The sequence below is a fragment of the Aedes aegypti genome, chromosome 2 (genome assembly GCF_002204515.2).
Source record: "Aedes aegypti strain LVP_AGWG chromosome 2, AaegL5.0 Primary Assembly, whole genome shotgun sequence".
Classification (NCBI taxonomy): Eukaryota; Metazoa; Arthropoda; class Insecta; order Diptera; family Culicidae; genus Aedes; species Aedes aegypti.
Window position 1 is genome coordinate 46,896,372 of NC_035108.1, and position 19,814 is coordinate 46,916,185.

Here is a 19,814-nt window from a genome sequence, read left to right on the forward strand (position 1 = left end):
AGTTTTTTTTTGCATCAGCTTCTTCTCTTCGTGTGTATTTTATTGATTTTTTATTTCAATATAATAATTTTATTCTCGATGACGTTATGAATGAGCTCAATCATACTAAAATTTTCAGAATTTTTATTTTGTTGTGTCATTTTTTTACACAAAATGCTTAATTTCGGCATACTCTAGTTTTGTTCTCTTTCAAGCTATCGAGCTGAACTTTTTTTCATAGAACTACAAATTTTCAAATTCGTAATAAGAGCACTGTATGAAATTGGAATTCCTGCTTATTATTTGCATCGGTCTGGTGATACAACATTTGAGAACTCAATGGCTCAAATGTTGTATCACTAGACCGATGCAAATTTTGAAGTTTTTGTTCCCCTATGCTTAAACGGTGTAAATTATGATGAAAATCATTCTTCCAAAATTTGAAGTGATTTGGAAAAAAAATTGTAGGAAGTTGTAGCTGGGAAGATTTTAGATAAGAAGAGTTTGTTCACTCACTAATAAAATATTTTGACGAAGAGATAGAGAGCTGAACACAAAAGGTTAGCGTTTTCCATAGTGATGTACATATTAATTTCAAATGGTGTGTGCACAGTCAAATTTCATCTAAATCATTTCAAACTTTGGGAGGATTCTATATACCATAATAAAAATCTTTCAAGCATAGGGGAGGCAAATTTTCAAGAAATGCATCACTCTATTGCAGGCCTGCCCAACCTTTTTTGAACCGCGGGCCAAATCTCAGAAACAATATTGTACGGCGGGTCAAACTTTTTTTAATGTATCGATTTAAAAAAAATGTTATGTGAAATAAAATTTATTAAAATATCTTTTGGAGAAATTTGAATAGATACTTGCTTGTGTGATGATCTCGATAATTCTGTGAGAAATGTGATATCCTGCTTCAAAAATTCAGCACAGTTCTGTAAGATCGTTGTCCAGGATTTTATAAAAATCGTGCACTGAATTCTATCAGAAATTTACGTAAGATTCTACCAGAATCTCTTTCTAATATTGTTTGAAAACCCTGATTAGTTTTATAAAATTGAAGATTATATTATAAAATTGAAGTCATGGATGTTACGATAATCCAGTGTATGATTTTGTGGAATTTTCCTAAATACTCCGCAAAACAACTCTCTCAAATTATCATAAAATCCTGATCTAGAATCTGAAGAACTCTGTCCTACTCAGATTTATGTAAGAAATTCACTAGTGATAGTCATTTTGCCATCATTTCGCGTTCCTTGTAGGAGGATTCTATGACAAAATTGCTCTTTGTGAAAATCCTGCCTAAGTTGTCCGAGAAATTTATGTGAAAGTGTTACATAAAATTTCAAAAGCTATTATTTTTTTTCGGGTCTGCCTAATATTGGTTATAATCTTTCTCATATATAGAATTCATGCTCAAGTGTTATATAATATAATGTTCCTCGCACATTTGAATTCCACATAAAATTTGGTACTTTCTAAAATGGAACATTTTCAACCATATATGAAATAAAGTGAATTTGCATGGATAACAAACTTGTAAGTTATCCACAAAATAAATTTTTTATAATTTAAGAATCTAAAGTTTTGCTTATCCACCTTGGAATATTCAAACATTTAGTTCTATAGTTTCTACAGCAGTGAAGGGGCCAGATGTAAGAATCTTGAAGTTCTTCGCGGGCCGCACAAAATAAAGTGGCCGTACGTTGGACAGGTCTGCTCTATTGTATCACTTAAATCCACACAGTTGAATCATCCAAAATGTATGAATCAGCTAATTTTAAAAGACAAAATTATAATTAAATTTAATGCAAAACATCGCACAAACATTTTTGCTACTTGGTGTCTAACCATTCCAAAGCTTTTTATCGCAGTAAAATCTCTTGTGATATCGGTTTAAACAAAATAAATCATTTAATTATGCTTGTAGCCAATGAGGGTGTATTTCAGTTAATTTCGTAAGACGCGTGCCTGTAGACGGTAATCTAGAAACGATTTTCTAAAGGTTAAAACATGTTAGTAGGAGAATGAGTTCCAGACAATTTTCACAGATTAAAAAAAAAAAAAAACATGGCTATACAGCAAAATGCAAAACATCAGAGATTTGTTTGCGGGTTTTGCATGAAATATTACCTTCATACAATGTGGGAAATAATCACGTCAGTTACAATTTATGAATCAGCTTTCAAACGACTAGAACTTAATTAACTTTAAGTGTTTTACTTCTTTATTAACATGTTTCAATATGAAACTTTGTAATTGGAATTCGCAAAGTGCATAATTTGGGTTTGGGGCCGTTTATAGATTACAAATTTCAGACAAAGAAATACATTTCCGAAGGGATGTGTCAAAATTTTAAAGGAAAAATTGTGTGCATGGTTTATGTATGACTCCTTAAAAGTATTGAGTATAGTAGTAGTATAGAGTAGACTGTTTTCCTGCACTGAATTTTACAGTGTCGCAAGAGTGATTACGCAACGCTTTTCATTGTGCAGCTGAAAAGCCGCCAACCTCCAGGACCAGTTTTAAGACTTAACGCGGAAAAGTAAAAATCGTTATTCGCAAAATTACAGGTAATCAATGCGCTTTAAAAAAATTGATTGCAAGCAGTTATTTGCTACGTGATACTGCAGTACGCTGTTGGCAATTTAATCAGAAAATACTGCTTAATTCCCAGAATGGATGTTTTCGAGAAAATTGCTTACGCCTTCACCGTTGTTTGGTCATTATTTTGTATGGTTATTTTCATTTTAGAACTAACGACACTGTGGAGTAGTGATGAGTAATGAGTAGTGTTATACACAACATTTTTTTTTTAATCGAAATATAATGGTGAACGCAATCTGATAAGATTAATTTTACCGTCAAGTGGCCTTTTACAAAATTGCAAAAAATGTTGAACACAACTCATCGCAGAACTCGATTTTTCAGCACTTATCATAATTATTCAACATATATGGATAAATTTACGACTCGTGTTGTAAAAAATATCATTACAGTTTCGGAGTTTGAATTTTCCTAATAAGTTGCATACAAAAATTTATAGGCAATTTTCAAAAGTTATTCTCGAGTCAAAATGATCTATTTTTATGGAAAACACTCATTGTATCATATCAAAAACATTTGCAAAATTAACAGCAAATCGAAGATGGTCTTGTTCTGTGACTGACTGATTTGACATGGAATTCGTCAATACTGTCATCAGCAGCTTTATTTTTGAGCCGCGCACGAAATTGTTTAAATTTTATCTCAAATGTGCCCACAAGCATACAAAGTTTCAATATCGGGATGTGGTTTGCATCTCATATTGGTACATTACAACTATGATCTTGTCTTACCATGAATTTGCTCAGTCACACGGTACGTACGTTATCGCAACTAATTCCGATGTATTTAAATTCTCCCAGTATTTTCTTATCAGCATAAATATTTGTATCATGTCAGTGATATGATACAATTATTAAAATAGCCAGGCCCACTGGGCAGACTTTGGTTTGAAGATTATTCAAATACGATACGGCTATCAAATTATCCACGTATGAATGATGTTATAAACGCAAAGATTTCAATTTTTAATTGAAGAAACGGGGACAATCGTACCAACAGTTCCATTTCTGGGAGATATATAAAATCGTTGGGAGTGGCGTTGCTAAGAATATTAATACACACCGTATGTGTTGATTCTCCTTTTCTTGGGATGGGACAAAGGTATTTCTCCCTTAAGCCCTGGCTCAAAAGCCTTGGCTTAAGCGCCTTTTCTCGCTCTCTAAAAATCATGATCCTTGAACCATCGCACGACATGAGTAAATAGGATTACACAAGGCCTTATAGGGTATCCAAATGTGGCTAGAACCTCATTTTGGTTCATGACATTATAACTATAATGTTCTGCATAAAAAATCATAAATTTTGAGCTGTCGAACGGCACAATTTTTTAAAATTTCAGAAAATGTCCTCTCTGGGTACATTTAGAAACCGGTATCAAATGAAATGGCCAGAATCAATAAGAAACAATGTAATCCGATCTTCTGACAGCTTTACACAATGAGTAATTTTCTTACCGCTGATCTTGATCCACGTGAACCATCCCTTCCGGAACGAATATACCCCATATCTTTCTTTTTTCCTTTTTCATTTTTTTTCATACAGTTGAGGTCGTAATACGCATTTATATCAGAGGATACAAATTCTTGTTGAATGAAATGGTATAAAACTAAATTCGGCTTTCATTTACTTACAAATTGCTTGGTGCTTCCTTCAAAGGGCAAACAGCCCACTAGAAGCATTAACGTGTAGTGTCTTTAAAAAAAAAAAAATTGAGAATGAAGTCCAATCACAAACTCTTACATTCTTCTGCTATCCAAATACATTCACAATATGCGTTAATTTTAAAATCCTTACTGAATTTTACTGACCATTGGACTTATCCATCCATAGAATGGTGATGAAAATTGAGAAACTGTCACTACACCTCCTAATTTTGAAAAATTCCTGACGATTCAATTTTTGTTCAACTTAGTTGAAAATACACTTGAAGTATTTGATACACAAGAAAAATGAGAAAAAAAAGTCGAGCACTCGAGTACTGAAGAAGTCTGTAAGTCGCAGAAGAAATGAACCAATCTGTCAAGATAAGCAACAAATTAGAGTGTAAAGATATTTGCTCGCCTAACTAGTGATTTTTAGTATTTTAGTTTTCCTTTTGGAGTCATGAACAAATTACGTCACGCTCCGAGGGGGGTGAGGTGGTCAAGCCAAGGTGACAAGCCTTACAAAATTTTCGGAGAACTCAAACAAAAAACGTGACAAAGGGGCGCCCCCCTGGAGGGGTTTGAAAAAGTTGAAATTTAGCGTGACATAATTTGTGTACCGTCCCTTTGCAAAAGTGAAGTTAAGTGTTGAAGTTCAATTAGTATTTTTTTCTTTAACATACTGTAATAATCCGTTCCATAAAATTTAAAAAAGTGTGGTGAATAGAAAAATCGTTCAAACATGAAGCTTTTATATAAATTATTAAGATTTGTCTGGCTTTTCTCCACTGTGGAAAAAAATTGTGTAAGACACAAAGTACTATGATTTATGATCCCGTGGTTGACGTTTGCTCATCCATGGCGGAAGAAATTGCTTTTGTTTTGGGCTGTCACGTTTATTGGATGCTGGCTGGCTTGGAGCTGTGGGCAGTGGAGCAAAAAGTCCACCTGTCTACATAAATTGAAAGGGAAAGGTCTTCGACAATGCAGTTAACACAAATGTGTGACACGAGGAAGCTTATAACCTTACGAAACCGATTGTATAAGCATAACTTTTACGCTGTGTTAGGTAAACTTTCAGCATTTGAAAACACTTTATCTAATTTATAAAAGGAGTAGATCAATGTGTTTTTTTTTACAATTTCAATCATTCAAATTCAAAACATCATTTTTGCTCCACATCGCTCAAAGGGTTCTACATCCAACAAAACCGACAACAGTATTTCACATATCATTTTGAGGAAAATAAACAATAAATATTCTTGTCCCAGCCCGGTGGTCGAACAATTCAATCAGCATAGAAATGATCACTGATTGGAATTCATGGAAAGCAACACTTTTGTGTTTTGTTTTGTGGTTCCGCAGATGAACACCCAAACATTCGATATCATTATTTAGCTCAATCGTTACGCAGCGCAACAGTTCAATCAGATCACGTATCTAGTTCTTTTGTTCGTGCAGAACTCACACGAGCTGAACAGTTTAACAATGGTCAATAAATGGGCTTGCGAATTTTTGTATCCATCATTATGCAAATGGATTCCACTGTCGTGCTAAATATTCTTTGTGAAAGCAGAAATGTTTCGCGTCTTCAAAGTCTTAGAAAAAAACTCTGAGGAATGCACCGCATCCCGGATGTGTCCCAATATTTAACGACCTTTCATAAATTAATAACCATAAAACTTTACCATCAGTCATTTATCGTCAATTCAAATCAATTTTCTCTGTCCACTTCTTTCTCTGTCCGGCAGGGCGCTCCTTCCTGTCGATCGTACACGATATATCAATGCGTATTGTGACAAAGTACTGAATCAGTATTGGTGGGAAAGACGATCAATTAGATGTCATTAAAAGTGCTCTTCGTGGTTTACTTCCGGATATTTTTTGCTGTTTGAAAAGGGATCTCGTTTCTGACGTGAGTCCTCCTATTGAATAAATGAATGTGCGATTGAAGTCACAACTTGTGCCTCACGCCTATGAAATGCCAAGTTTAAAGAAAAATGTACAGTTATGTTCAAAATAATGAAAGTAAAGGCCGATTTTCATTTAAATTGGTCATCTTTTATATACTGTTTCTCTACTTATAAGCTTAAAATGTTTACAGAGAAATTCAAATATGCTTGGAAATAAAACAAAATGTGCCTATTGAATTAAAATTATCAATATTAATTTATTTTGTTTATTATTTTAGAACCTCTCTAAGATAGTGAAGGGATAAAGAACACAAACGGAACAAAATCGAGTGATAACTAACTGAGAAACGACTAATTAACAAAGTCTGTTACAATTGTGTTCCTCAGTTCGAAAGTTCGAAAACCTTCAACGAACTTTCATTCTGAAGCTCGTCACGCACTAAGTTTGTTCCCATTCAACCAGCCGGTGTTCACCCGGCCAAAAACAAAATCGTAGAAGAAAGTACTCAATGGGAAACCGAAACCTTGCGATGGTTGCTCTATTAGCTCCCAACCAACCCGAACGAAAGCAATTAAATTTCTTCGTATCCCGGACCTGCCCCAATAAGATCCAATTCCCGAAGTTCTTTCGTCCGGCGCTCACGCGCGTGTTATACCAACTTTTTTGATCGACTTATTCACGTTCGTGCGTAGCTAATAGCTGAGCCATTACTTTGTGTTTACTATTCGCCGCTTGTCCAGGGCTAGTAGGGACTGAGTGTTTTGAAAATAGGGACTTTAAAGACCTCTTGCCTGAAGTGACCAACTAGAAACAAACTGATAGAAAATTAAGAATTTGATTTCTCAGAGAATCTTTATTTTCTATTAAATATTTTTTTCTAAGAATGCTTCAAGGACTTTTTTTTCAGATGGTGTTCTTAAAAAAATCTAATACTGTTTTTTATTTTAATTTCTTGTAACATTACGACATCGTGTATATTTTTATTTGATTTTTTTCCACGAATGGTGTAAGAAATAAGCCCCTCTAATGACTGAAAAAAACAACGAAGAACTGTCGGTTGTAGAACTCCTTGGGCACTTCCAAGATTCACTTTGGCATGAGAGGTTTTTCTTGGTCGAATTGTCTGAAACTTTTCAATCAGGAGTATTTCAGTGCGACGCATTTTATGCCTAAATATAAGCTCAGAAGCATTCACAAAAACTCCACTGCCGAAGTGAATCACAAGTGCCCAAAAGAGGTTCACTACAATTTTTTTTTGGTTTTCCGATATTTTGCACAATTTTTTCCCAAGTTCTCACGAAACTGTTATGTGTTTTAGAATATGTATCAATTTCGATCATTATTGGTCATCTGGTTCCGGGTTCTGGTTGGGAAAACGAGACTTCCCTCATAAAATATTTGACAACCATTTTGTTTTGATTGTCAGGTGATGAAGAGTTTCTTTTAAAAAATCTTACAAATCAGTGGAGTTTTCTCCAAGAAATTTGAAAACCACAAAATTAAGTGTTTTTAATTGTTTGATATTGGTATCAGAAACATAAATCCTTACTACTTAAAAACTTTTACACAATTTCCTTCGTTTTTCTACACCAGACAATCATCGAAGTAGAGTTTTGAAACCTACTAACTAATATGAAAAAATATGTAGATTATGATATATACGTGGGTCTATGGCTTCACATCAGTTCAAAATATCGTCGAAGCTAAATGATCAAACAGTAAAATCGACACAAATTCTAAAATTTGATGAGTTTGTGAGAACTTTTGAAGAGTGCAAATTTAACAGGTAATATGAAAAATGATCGCGATACAAACATTTTTTGTGGAAAAACTTCGACTGAGGGTAGGAATGTTAATTTAAATATGTGCACAAAGCTTCCTTCAGAAATTACTTCACAGGTTACTTTTGGAGTTCATTTATTATTTATTTTTACAGATATCCTAAGGAAATCCTTTAAGAAAAAGACACCTCAAATTTTTTTCTTTGTATAACCTCTAAAATTACTTCAAAGTTTCTATTAGTGAGAGCTCCAAAGATATTTCCAGATTTTTTCTCAAGAAAGTATCAAGTCCTATAGGAGTCTGTCCAGTAATTCTTTCATCCATCTACAGAGGTTTTTCTTCAAGTTTTCCGTTCAAAACTGTTCCAAGAATTCTATCAGTCATTTCTTCAAAGATACCTTAGAGATAAGATGTATTCATTGAGTATTTCAGAGATTCAAAAGATTGTTTAAGAAATTTCTTCTGCAATTCTTTAAGAACTTTCCCTATAAACTCTTTAAAAATTGTTTTCCAAGCTAGTGTATTGGGGTTGTCTTCAGGGAAACGTGAACGAATAAAAAAAAAATTGGAGTAATTAATTAATTAATTATTTAAAGCTCTGATGGAACCTTATTTTTACAGGTGTGAAACCATTATTTAACTTTTGAAGAATCCCTGATGAAGTTTTAACTTGAGAAATTACTCAAGATATGTTTGAAAGCCTTCAGATCTTCTTAGATAAAATGATGAAGTAATTCTTAGAGAAGGTTCTGAAGGAACTTCAAGGTCGAATATAGTTTTTAAGAAATCTTCGAAGAGTTTTAGGATAATAATTTTTGGGAGAAACCGTAATTCCTTCAATAAATTCGTATGAAAATACTAGGTAGAATGTTGAAATATTTGAGATAAGACAAAATGGCAAGGTATTGTCGTGGAATTTTATAGTGATGAGAAATTCAACCACTGAGTCATGAAGTCAACAGATGTTATCACTGAAACTCTTTTAACAATCCAAAACACTGTTTGTTCGGTACGCTTTAACTGCAAATTATTTTGAACAATTGAAGTTTCTTTTGATTTTAATAATTGAATTCACTTATAAATTTGCAGTAAACTTCCCCACAACAAGATTCTTCCGTAAGATTTCCAGTTTTAGGAAAACAAAGATTCATTTAACAAGTTTAGATTTTAGTAGGTTAACTTTAGGATTTAGAAAATAAAGAATAGAAATTCAGTTTTATTCAACTAATGATATAATTTATTATAAGCAATTTCATGTTGACTCGTTAATTGATAGATTTCAGCAATTTCAAGAGAAAACTCGAAGGAAAATTTAGGGCACAATTGGCGTTAGAGCATCTTCAACGCAAGAAGTGTTTCGTCGTCATAAGATATGAAACAATCTTTCAGGGAAGAAAAACCTGTTAATATTCATTGGCATATCTTTCAAAATTTTGCACTTAACTTGCCTAATCCATTTCAACTTTCGCCGATGTATCATAAGCGTTCTTGCAGAGTTTCCTATGAATATTCTCAAACAAGCACTGGAACTATATTAAGGTATCCTAGTGTAACATCTGCAGAAATCAGCGAAAAAAAAACAATTGTAAACATATCTAGAGGAAATCTTTTCTCTGATTTTCTCTGCACAAATGTTCAGAAAATTCATGTAGAAAATACGAATATCAGAATAAGGAAATGAAGAACCTATGGAATAGCCTTTGAAGATTACTTTGGCATCTCTTAGCTCTGGAACTCTAAATTGTTGAACAGTGAATCCTTGCACGTAAAATATGCAAATATGTGACTTTAGACGCAAATTTTCCTAAAATTGAAAATGGAATTCTAGCCCTCAAAATTAAGTTTGTAAGGAATTTCTTAGAATAATCTCAAATAGACAACAGACAAGCCAAGGTTTTTGTAGTCTATCTTCGATAACGAAATTTTCAACCCTAGGCTAGTTCATCTCGGGACCAACGATTTCGCTTCCTTTTCGAAGGAAGTCGTCACTATTACCTTTGGGTCATAAGGAGCTAGCTCGGGGATGGGATTACGCCACTACGCCAGGTCCGTCACCCCACAAGACTTATTTGACAAAGCTTGACTGAAGCTGTGACAGCTTTGTGATAATTTCAGATCTACAAGCGTAACTAGTGATCTTTTTAAGGTTTATTATCTACAACTGTACTAATATACACTCCAACCTCTTTTTACGACCGTTTTTTTTTTTTTTTTTTTACTTATTCATTTATTTCTCAGGCTCAAGCGCCATTAGGCATAACGGAGCCGAATTCATTTGATTTTTTTTTTTACAAAATCACATTTGCTTCTTAACGTTCTATATTAGTTTTGGGGAACCGTAAAACTCGCGGTTTGGTCGAGATTAGGGAGTACAAAAATTATCGGGGAAGGATAGGATTTAGGGGATGCTCGTTGACGTTCAGCAGCGTTATGTAGTGTTTCGCGTTGTTGCTGCAGGTCAACCGTAGAGTGGACATGACAACCTGTAACGGAACAAACAAACGTATTCCAAGAACACAAGGCGGACAGACGAAGACCAAATGGAGGACGAGTTGGACTGAACAACCAAAGTAGGAAATCAAACAAGGACGTCAATTTGCTTTAAAAATTTGTAAATGAGCATCATAAATTCGAGGTCCAGCCTACCCAGAACATCTCTAATGTCTTCCTTATCTGGTTTCCCTCGGGCCCTGAGGGATTCACATAAATCGGATCTGGCAATGCCGTATTCGGAACAGTACCACACCACATGATTGATGTCTCTGTATCCTGCACCACAACCGCAACGGTTATTGTCTGAGAGCCCTATTCGATAGAGGTGCGATCCCAAAGAGTAGTGGTTGGACATCAGCCGACACATTACCTTGATAAAATCTCGACTCATGTTTAACCCTTTATACCACGGCTTCTTGGACACCTGAGGGAGAATGGAATGCAACCACCTACCCAAGTCACCATTGTCCCATTTTTGTTGCCAACTGAGCAGGGTTTGCTGACGAGCAATTGCAAAAAATTCATTGAAGGCGATTTGACGGTCATAAGTATCGCCTTCCATAGCGCCCACCTTGGCGAGTGAGTCTGCTTTCTCATTGCCCGGTATCGAACAATGTGAAGGGACCCATACCAAGGTGATGTTGTGATTCGATAAAGCACTCAATGAAGATCGTATTTCGCGAAGGAAATACGAGGAGTGCTTTACCGGCCTCATTGAACGAATAGCCTCAATGGAGCTGAGGCTATCCGTAAAAATGAAATATCGATCAGAGGGAAGAGAGGCAATTCGCTCTAATGCATAATGTATAGCCGCTAATTCTGCGACGTATACTGAGCATGGGTTTTGAAGTTTATGGGCGGCACTATGAAATTCGTTATAGACACCAAATCCAGTGGAATCATTTGTTTTTGACCCATCAGTGTAAAACGTTCTGTCGCTGCTGACATGACCGAACTTGTTTGCAAAAATTAGTGGAATATACTCCGATCGGAGATGATCTGGAATTCCATGGATTTCTTGCTTCATGGACAGATCAAAACCTACAGTAGAACTGGAGAAGTCTGGGAAGCAACTACGATTTGGAGCATTCAATGAAGGGTTAACCTCCAGACTCATGTACCAGTAGTACAGTGTCATAAATTTTGTTTGAGGATTTCGTTCGATTAGCTTTTCAAAATTTCCAATCACCAATGGATTTAACACCTCACATCGGATGAGGAAGCGTAGCGATAATTCCGCGAACCGATCTGATAAAGGCAGTACTCCTGCTAAAACCTCTAAACTCATCGTATGAGTTGAGGACATGCATCCTAGCGCGATCCGAAGACAACGATACTGGATACGTTCCAGCTTCAGGATGTGTGTTTTCGCGGCGGATTGAAAACAAAAGCTACCGTATTCGAGGACCGACAAAATCGTTGTTCGATATAGCTTTATCAGATCTTCCGGGTGGGCTCCCCACCATGTTCCAGTGAGGGTACGCATGAAGTTGATTCGTTGCTGGCATTTCTGGTACAAATATTTGATGTGCTTTCCCCAGGTGCATTTAGAGTCGAACCAGACCCCTAGATACATGTGTGAAATACCCTGAGCAAGCTCCTTACCCATGAGTTGAAGCTCTACCTTTGCAGGATCACGCTTCTTAGAAAAGACAACCAACTCAGTTTTCTCCGGAGAGAATTCGATACCCAGCTTCAAGGCCCAAGTAGACAAATTGTCTAGAGTATCTTGCAGTGGTCTTTGCAAATCATCCGCCCCTGGTCCTGTTACAGAAACAACGGCATCATCCGCAAGCTGTCTTAGCGAGCAATTTTCCACGAGACAATCATCTATGTCTCTGACATAAAAATTGTAAAGAAGGGGACTTAAACATGAGCCCTGGGGGAGACCCATGTAACTTATTCGTGAAGTTGTTGAGGTACCGTGAGAAAAGCTCATACGTTTCTCAGACAACAAATTATACAAGTAGTTGTTTAATAATAATGAAAGTCCACAATCGTGGAGTTTGTCTGAAAGGACATCTATGCATACTGAATCAAAAGCCCCCTTAATGTCCAAAAATACTGAGCCCATTTGCTCCTTTTGAGCATAGGCTAGTTGGATTTCTGTTGAAAGTAACGCAAGACAGTCGTTCGTTCCTTTGCCTCTGCGGAAACCAAATTGCGTATCTGAAAGAAAGCCGTTCGCTTCAACCCATTTGTCAAGCCGATAAAGAATCATCTTCTCTAACAGCTTGCGTAAGCACTGCAGCATCGCGATAGGGCGGTACGAGTTGTAATCCGACGCGGGTTTTCCGGGCTTTTGGATGGCAATTACTCTCACTTGTCTCCAATCATCCGGAACAATGTTGGCTTCAAGAAACTGATTGTATAAGTCCAACAAGCGCCTCTTCGCGACGTCTGGGAGGTTTTTGAGCAGGTTGAACTTAATCCTATCCATTCCTGGGGCGGAGTTGTTACATGAAAGGAGAGCAAGTGAGAACTCAAGCATCGAAAAGGGTCTATCAACTTCGTTTCTCTCTGGCAAACAAGCGCGAACCGTCCTGTACACGGGAACGGAGTCAGGACACACTTTCTTAGCGAACTGGAAGATCCACCGAGAAGAGTGTTCTTTATCTTCATTTACCATCGACGCGTTGCGCATTCTTCTCCCGGCGGACCATAATGCTGTCATCGACGTTTCCCTCGAAAGACCGTTTACGAAATTTCGCCAATATCCTCGTTTCTTCGCTTTGACAAGGCTACCAAACTTGCGTTCAAGAGAGGTATAGCGCTCGTAGTTTTCACGAGAACCGCGTTTCCGGTATATTTTGAACGCGGCGGATTTTTCCCGATATACAGCGGTGCACTCCTCATCCCACCACGGGGTGGGTGGCCGACGTCGAACTTTCGATCCCGGTATTGGTCGACGCTGTGCTTGAAGAGCACTGTTGACGATTAATTCGGATAGGAACTGATACTCTTCCAACGGAGGAAGTAACTCGACCGACTGCACGCCATCGATGATCAATTCAGCGTACTTTCCCCAGTCAATATGTTTCGTGAGGTCATACGCTAGGTCGATCTGGCGGGCCTGACACGAATCATTGGTGATTGAAATTTTGATAGGCAGGTGATCACTACCATGGGGATCTTGAATCACTTTCCACGTGCAATCCAATGATAGCGAATTCGAACAGATTGAGAGGTCTAACATGCTTGGAGGAGCTGGAGGTTTTACACGTGTTGCTTCCCCAGTGTTTAAAATTGTCAAGTTGAAGTCGTCGCACAAGTCGTATATCAAGGACGAACGGTTATCGTCATACATTGACCCCCAGGCTGTACCGTGCGAATTAAAATCGCCAACGACTAACCGTGGAGCCGGCATAGCGCAGCAGATGGCTGCAAGGTCTCTGCGAGATACCCTGGCGCTCGGCGGCAGGTACACACTTGCTATGCTAAAGTTTTTGCCTCGTATCGTGACCTGCAATGCGACTACTTCGGTGCCAGTCATCGAGGGGAAGTCAACTCTATAAAAGGAGTGGAGTTTTCTGATCCCCAATAACACCCCTCCATAACCGTCCCCTCGATCCTGACGGATAATGTTAAAATCGTGGAAAGAAATATCTTTATCAGAAGTGAGCCATGTTTCACTAAGGGCGAATATGTCACAGCGCGTGCTGTGGACTAAAAATTTAAACGCATCAATGTTTTTAAGAATGCTTCTACAATTCCACTGTAGGATTTCGATCATATCCCCGACCTCGTTGGTTAAATTATCCATCGAGAGATATGATCGAATCAAGAATCGGCCATTGTGAAAACAGACGTTTCAGAAGAGGTTTCACGAAGTGAAGTGCCATGTTAATGAGGTTTCTTGTTGTGGGAGAAACTTCCAATATTTTGAAGATGAATTCCACAATCCCAGAAAGTGTTAGTTTGTCGGAAGTTTCGACACTTTCCTGTCGAGCCGAAGGAATATTTGCGTGTTGGCTTTCTGGGCGAAAAACTGGGATATCTGGGGTTTTAGATGATCCCGGAAGTGACGGAAAATCTCCAGGGACAAGTCGGAAACCTGGTGGATTTGCTTTAATAGCATTTTCGCCACTTCTTGACTTTTTCAGGGAAGGTCGGAGTTCCTGCTGTGCGTTTTGAGAAATTTGCTGACGATGTCGCAGCTGTCTAGCAACAGCTCGCTTTCTCTTTGATCCTGTTTGCACAATAGTATACTCTTCACCCTCCTCAGAGTCAGAACCTTGCTCATCGTCAGCTAGGGAGGTGAAGATATTGTTGCTAGCTATTGGTTGGGCTGGCGGAGCAACAGCTGGGGCGATCTTCTTCAGCATTTCTGCGTAAGAACGCTTCGACCGTTGCTGTAGAGATCGAATTTGATGTTTCTCCCTCTCTATATACCTAGGACATGTGGTGAGCTCATGTGGAGCTTGACCACAGCATGTACACTTAGGTTCTGTACTGCAGGCACCCTCAACATGTTGCTCACCGCATTTAGCGCATCGTGGTTTGTTACAACAGAAAGGTGTGGTATGACCAATCTGTTGGCACTTATCACAGTGCATGACCGTAGGTTTATAGAGGCGAACGGGTAACCGAAGTTTCCCGATCACCAAGTAGTCCGGGAGCGCCGATCCAGAGAATGTGACGCAAAACGAATTTGAGGGCTGTTTTGTGCCATCAGGAGCCACCTGATTCATTTGTCTGACATCAAGGATAGTGACTGGGGGAACATCACGGTTTTTAAACCCTCCAGCACCAGCTTTGATGTCAGCGCAACTCAAATACGGTTCGGTGACAACCCCTGCGATCTCAATGTCTCGACTCGGTATGTATACTCTGTACTCCATCGAGAAGAGCTCGTAGGAAGCAATTCTATTTGCCTGTTCACGATCACTGACAGTGATTCGGAGCTTGTCACGACTGGGTGCATCTACAGACTCGATGCCCCGAAACGACTTTGCCAAATCTTTTTCGATTTGCAATTTGTTTAACGGTTTACCTTTGGGCCGGAAAAAAACCAGAAAGGGACCCTTAGATCCGGGCGGGTAAGCTTTCTGGCGGGGGTTCGCTTTACCAGGGGTGGAGGGGAGCGCTTGCCGTTGATGTGCAGAGGAAGAATTCACAGATGATGTTTCCATGGGTACTTGTGGACTGACCAATGTTTCGTACGATGGTGATTCAATAGATTCATCCTCAGAAAGATGGGTAATGGAGTTTTCGATTTCAGGCAACCTCACTGGAGTTTGTAATTCAGGCGCTCCTTGTAGGGGAGAAGACCCTGTTTCTAATACGCCGGTCTCCATAGGGGAGACATTTTCAACAAAATTATTGTTTGACTCGTCTTCGGAGGATATCAGAAACTGCGAATCGCCCCCGCCTTCATCATTTGGATCCATTGTGTTGTAATATTAACACAAGGAAAAAATCTAAAACCTAACTAATATTTACAAGTGAACTTCTATTAATTTAGCTCACAGAATATTATTCTATTCTATTGGTTTAGCTCACAGAATGTAGCGTTGTTTACGCTTCGAGGAAAATAACAATGGCAATAACCCAAAAAAAAAGTGATTTGATTGATTTTGCACTGCTATGTGAGTTAATCAATATTAATGCAACACGAAAAAAAAATCAAATTATTAAAAAAAAAAATAATAATTCAGCAAAAAAAAAAAAAAAAAATTTCAAGGGAAAAAACACTTCAAGACCACTGTGTAAATCAACGTAGATGAAATTGTCCGACCGACGGCAAACAATGCAACCAAGAAAAGGAACAATTTACCTAACCACAGCGTGCTACAGCTTGTTCCTCTGCTTACTGTAGGTAGTCAAACAGGCGTTTTCTCGTATGATGACCTTGGCTCGTTCGATCTGCTGGAGCTGGCTACTACGATGAAAGCGCGTTGATGTTTGTCTGCGATGGGCACGATAGATGACGGGAAGGGGGGACCCCCGGTTTGCCCTTCGATGATGCTTCGACGCACAGTCTAGCCGTAGGACTATGCCAGGACTAGCTGCTTCCACGTAATGCGCGATTACCGTTTCGTTCACTGGTAGGATGAGCGAATGATATAAAAACTCCACTTGGAGAAAAACTCTACCGAAAAAACGAATGGTTCAGAGCACGGAATAAAGTCGACCGTCTCGATAGAGCGCACGACGAGGAATGGACCGTTTTTTTACCGACGGTTTTTTTTTCCGACCACTTTTTTACGACCGAAATTCAGATTAACGACCGTTTCTATAAATGATCGTTATCATGATGTTCAGCAAAATTGTTCAGTAGTTCAAGGGCTAACATATGGTGGTCATTGAATTGTGGAATTCTGCCACTAGGTGGCGTTAGTGAGCATAGAAATATTGTTTTGCGGATATCTCATGATCCTGACCACTTAGAAAGATGGCGTCTTCGACAAAGTTGCTCAAAGGTTCAAAGTTTTGCCACCAGGCGGCACTAGTGAGCATGAAACTTTTGTTTTGCGGATATCTGAGGATCCTGGCCACTTAGAAAGATGGCGCCTTCGGCAAACTTGTTGAGTAGCTCAAGCGCTATCATTATAAAAGTTACGAGATTCGAAATTTTGCAACCAGGCGGCGCTAGTGAGCATAACACTTTTGTTTTGCGGATATCTCAGGATCCTGACCACTTAGAGACATGGCGTCTTCGACAAAGTTGTTCAGTAGCTCAAGGACTATCATTGAAAATTCTATGAGGTTCAAAATTTTGCCACCAGGCGGCGCTAGTGAGCATAGATTTTTTGTTTTCCGGATAGCTCAGGATCCTGACCACTTAGAGAGATGGCGTCTTCGGCAAAGTTGCTCAGTAGCTCAAGCGCTATCATTATAAAAGCTATGCGATTCAAAATTTTGCCACCAGGCGGCGCTAGGGAGCATGAAACTTTTGTTTTGCGGTTATCTAAAGATCCTGGCCACTAAAAAAGATTGCGCCTTCGGCAAAGATGTTTAGTAGCTCAAGCGCTATCATCATAAAAGTTATGAGTTTCAAAATTTTGCCACCAGGCAGCGCTAGTGAGCATAGAATGTTTGTTTTGCTGATAGCTCAGGATCCTGGCCACTTAGAAAGATGACGCTTTTGGCAAAGTTGTTCAGTAGCTCAAGCGCTATCATTATAAAAGTAATGTACGCACCTGGCTGTTCAATCCTCCAGACCTTCGATAGCAGAGGAGTAACGGGTTGCAGTGGGGAGCCAGGTTCGACATCGACCGATTGATTGTAGGGGATAGAGGGGATCCAGAGAAGACCGATCCTACGGCGATCATCTAGTCCAAAGGCCTTAATCACATGCACATTTCCACTAGTGAATTAATAACACGCGAGTTTACATTAGAACAAACACTTTAATTAAAACACTTTATATTTGGACAATAAAACATCATCTAAACTTATATCTATATTTCGCTAATGACTAGACAGATTAAAACAAAACTTGCGTATGGGCTCGGTGCCCAGTGTACGTTCTCGACGGTGACCCAATTCGACTGACGACTCAGATCATGCTGCCCTAGCCGGTGGTAGATTCGGTAAACCGAGAGCGAGGATCTCACTCTCTTATCACCGTTATCGGAGCTCGTCTATCGCTCGTCCAATCGATGATTGATGATGGTGATAGATCTAGCACAGTCAGTGATGATCACGCTGTATATCAGATTCTCAACTGCTGGTACTGGATGGCTACTGTTTATCGGGCCAGTGGATGGATTGTTGCATTTAGGTAGAGGTAGGTCAGGGTACAATAGCTCCTGCTATAGCCTTGCCTGCAGTTAACATACACGTCAGGGATGTAGTCTGAGGAGGGTGTAAATCGTTGGTTGCAAACAAGTAATGAGTTTCGAATTTTGCCACCAGGCGGCGCTAGTGAGCATAGAATTTTTGGTTTGCGAATAGCTCAGGATCCTGGCCACTTAGAAAGATGGCAAAGTTGTTCAGTAGCTCAAGGACTATCATTATAAAAGCTAAAAGATTCAAAATTTCGCCACCAGGCGGCGCTAGTGAGCATGAAACTTTTGTTTTGCTGTTATCTTAGGATCCTGGCCACTAAGAAAGATGTCGCCTTCGGCAGAGTTGTTCAGTAGCTGTAGGACTATTATTATAAAAGCTGTGAGATTCAAAATTTTGCCACCAGACGGCGCTAGTGAGCATGAAACTTTTGTTTTGCGGTTATCTAAGGATCCTGGCCACTTAGAAAGATGACGTCTTCGGCAAATTTGTTCAGTAGCTAGAGCACTATCATTATAAAAGCTATGAGATTCAAAATTCCGCCACCAGGCGGCGCTAGGGAGCATTGAACTTTTGTTTTGCGGATAGCTCAGGATCCTGACCATTAGAGAGATGGCGTCTTGGACAAAGTTGTTCAATAGTTCAAGAACTATCATTTTTTTTTATGTGGTTCAAAATTTTGCCACCAGGCAGCGCTAGTGAGCATGAAACTTTTGTTTTGTGGATATCTCAGGATTCTGGTCACTTAGGAAGATGGCGCTTTCGGCAAAGTTGTTTAGTTGCCTAAGCGCTATCATTATAAAAGTTATGAGATTCTAAATTTTGCCACCAGGCGGTGCTAGTGAGCATAGAATTTTCATTTTGCGGATAATCGCAAAACAAAAGTTTCATGCTCACTAGCGCCAACTGGTGGCGGAATTTTGAACTCATTGCTTTAATAATGATAGTCCTTGAGCTACTGAGCAACTTTGCCGAAGACGCCATCTTTCTAAGTGGTCAGGATCCTGAAATATTCGCAAAAAAAAAATCATGCTCACTAGCGCCGCCTGGTGGCGGAATTTTGAATCTCATAACTTTTATAATGATAGCTCTTGAGCTACTGAACAACTTTGCCGAAGGCGCCATCTTTCTAAGTGGCTAGGATCGTAAGATAACCGCAAAACAAAAGTTTCATGCTCACTAGCGCCGCCTGGTGGCGGAATTTTCAATCTAAAAGCTTTTATAGTGATAGTCCTTGAGCTACTGAGCAACTTTGCCGAAGGCGCCATCTTTCTAAGTGGCCTGGATCCCGAGATATCCGCAAAGCAAAAGTTTCATGCCATGCTCACTAGCGCCGCCTGGTGGCAACATTTTCAATCTTATAGTGTTTATAAAGATAGTCCTTGAGCTATTGAACAACTTTGCCGAAGGCGCCATCTGTCTAAGTGGTCAGGATCCTGAACTATCCGGAAAACAAAAATTATATGCTCACTAGCGCCGCCTGGTGGCAAAATCTCGAATCTCTTGGCTAGAATAATGATAGTCCTTGAGCTACTGAACAACTTTGCCGAAGGCGCCATCTTTCTAAATGGTCAGGATCCTGAGATATCAGCAAAACAAAAGTTTTATGCTCACTAGCGCCGCCTGGTGGCAAAATTTTCAACCTCATGGCTTTTA

The 19,814-nt window shown here is 39.0% G+C and overlaps 1 protein-coding gene across 1 annotated transcript in view; it reads left to right on the forward strand.

Annotated features, from left to right (window-relative positions):
- The window catches only part of LOC5570525 (neurotrophin 1), a 108,330-nt gene that overhangs the window by 43,458 nt on the left and 45,058 nt on the right, over positions 1-19,814 (forward strand). The gene's annotated exons all lie outside the window — the stretch shown is intronic.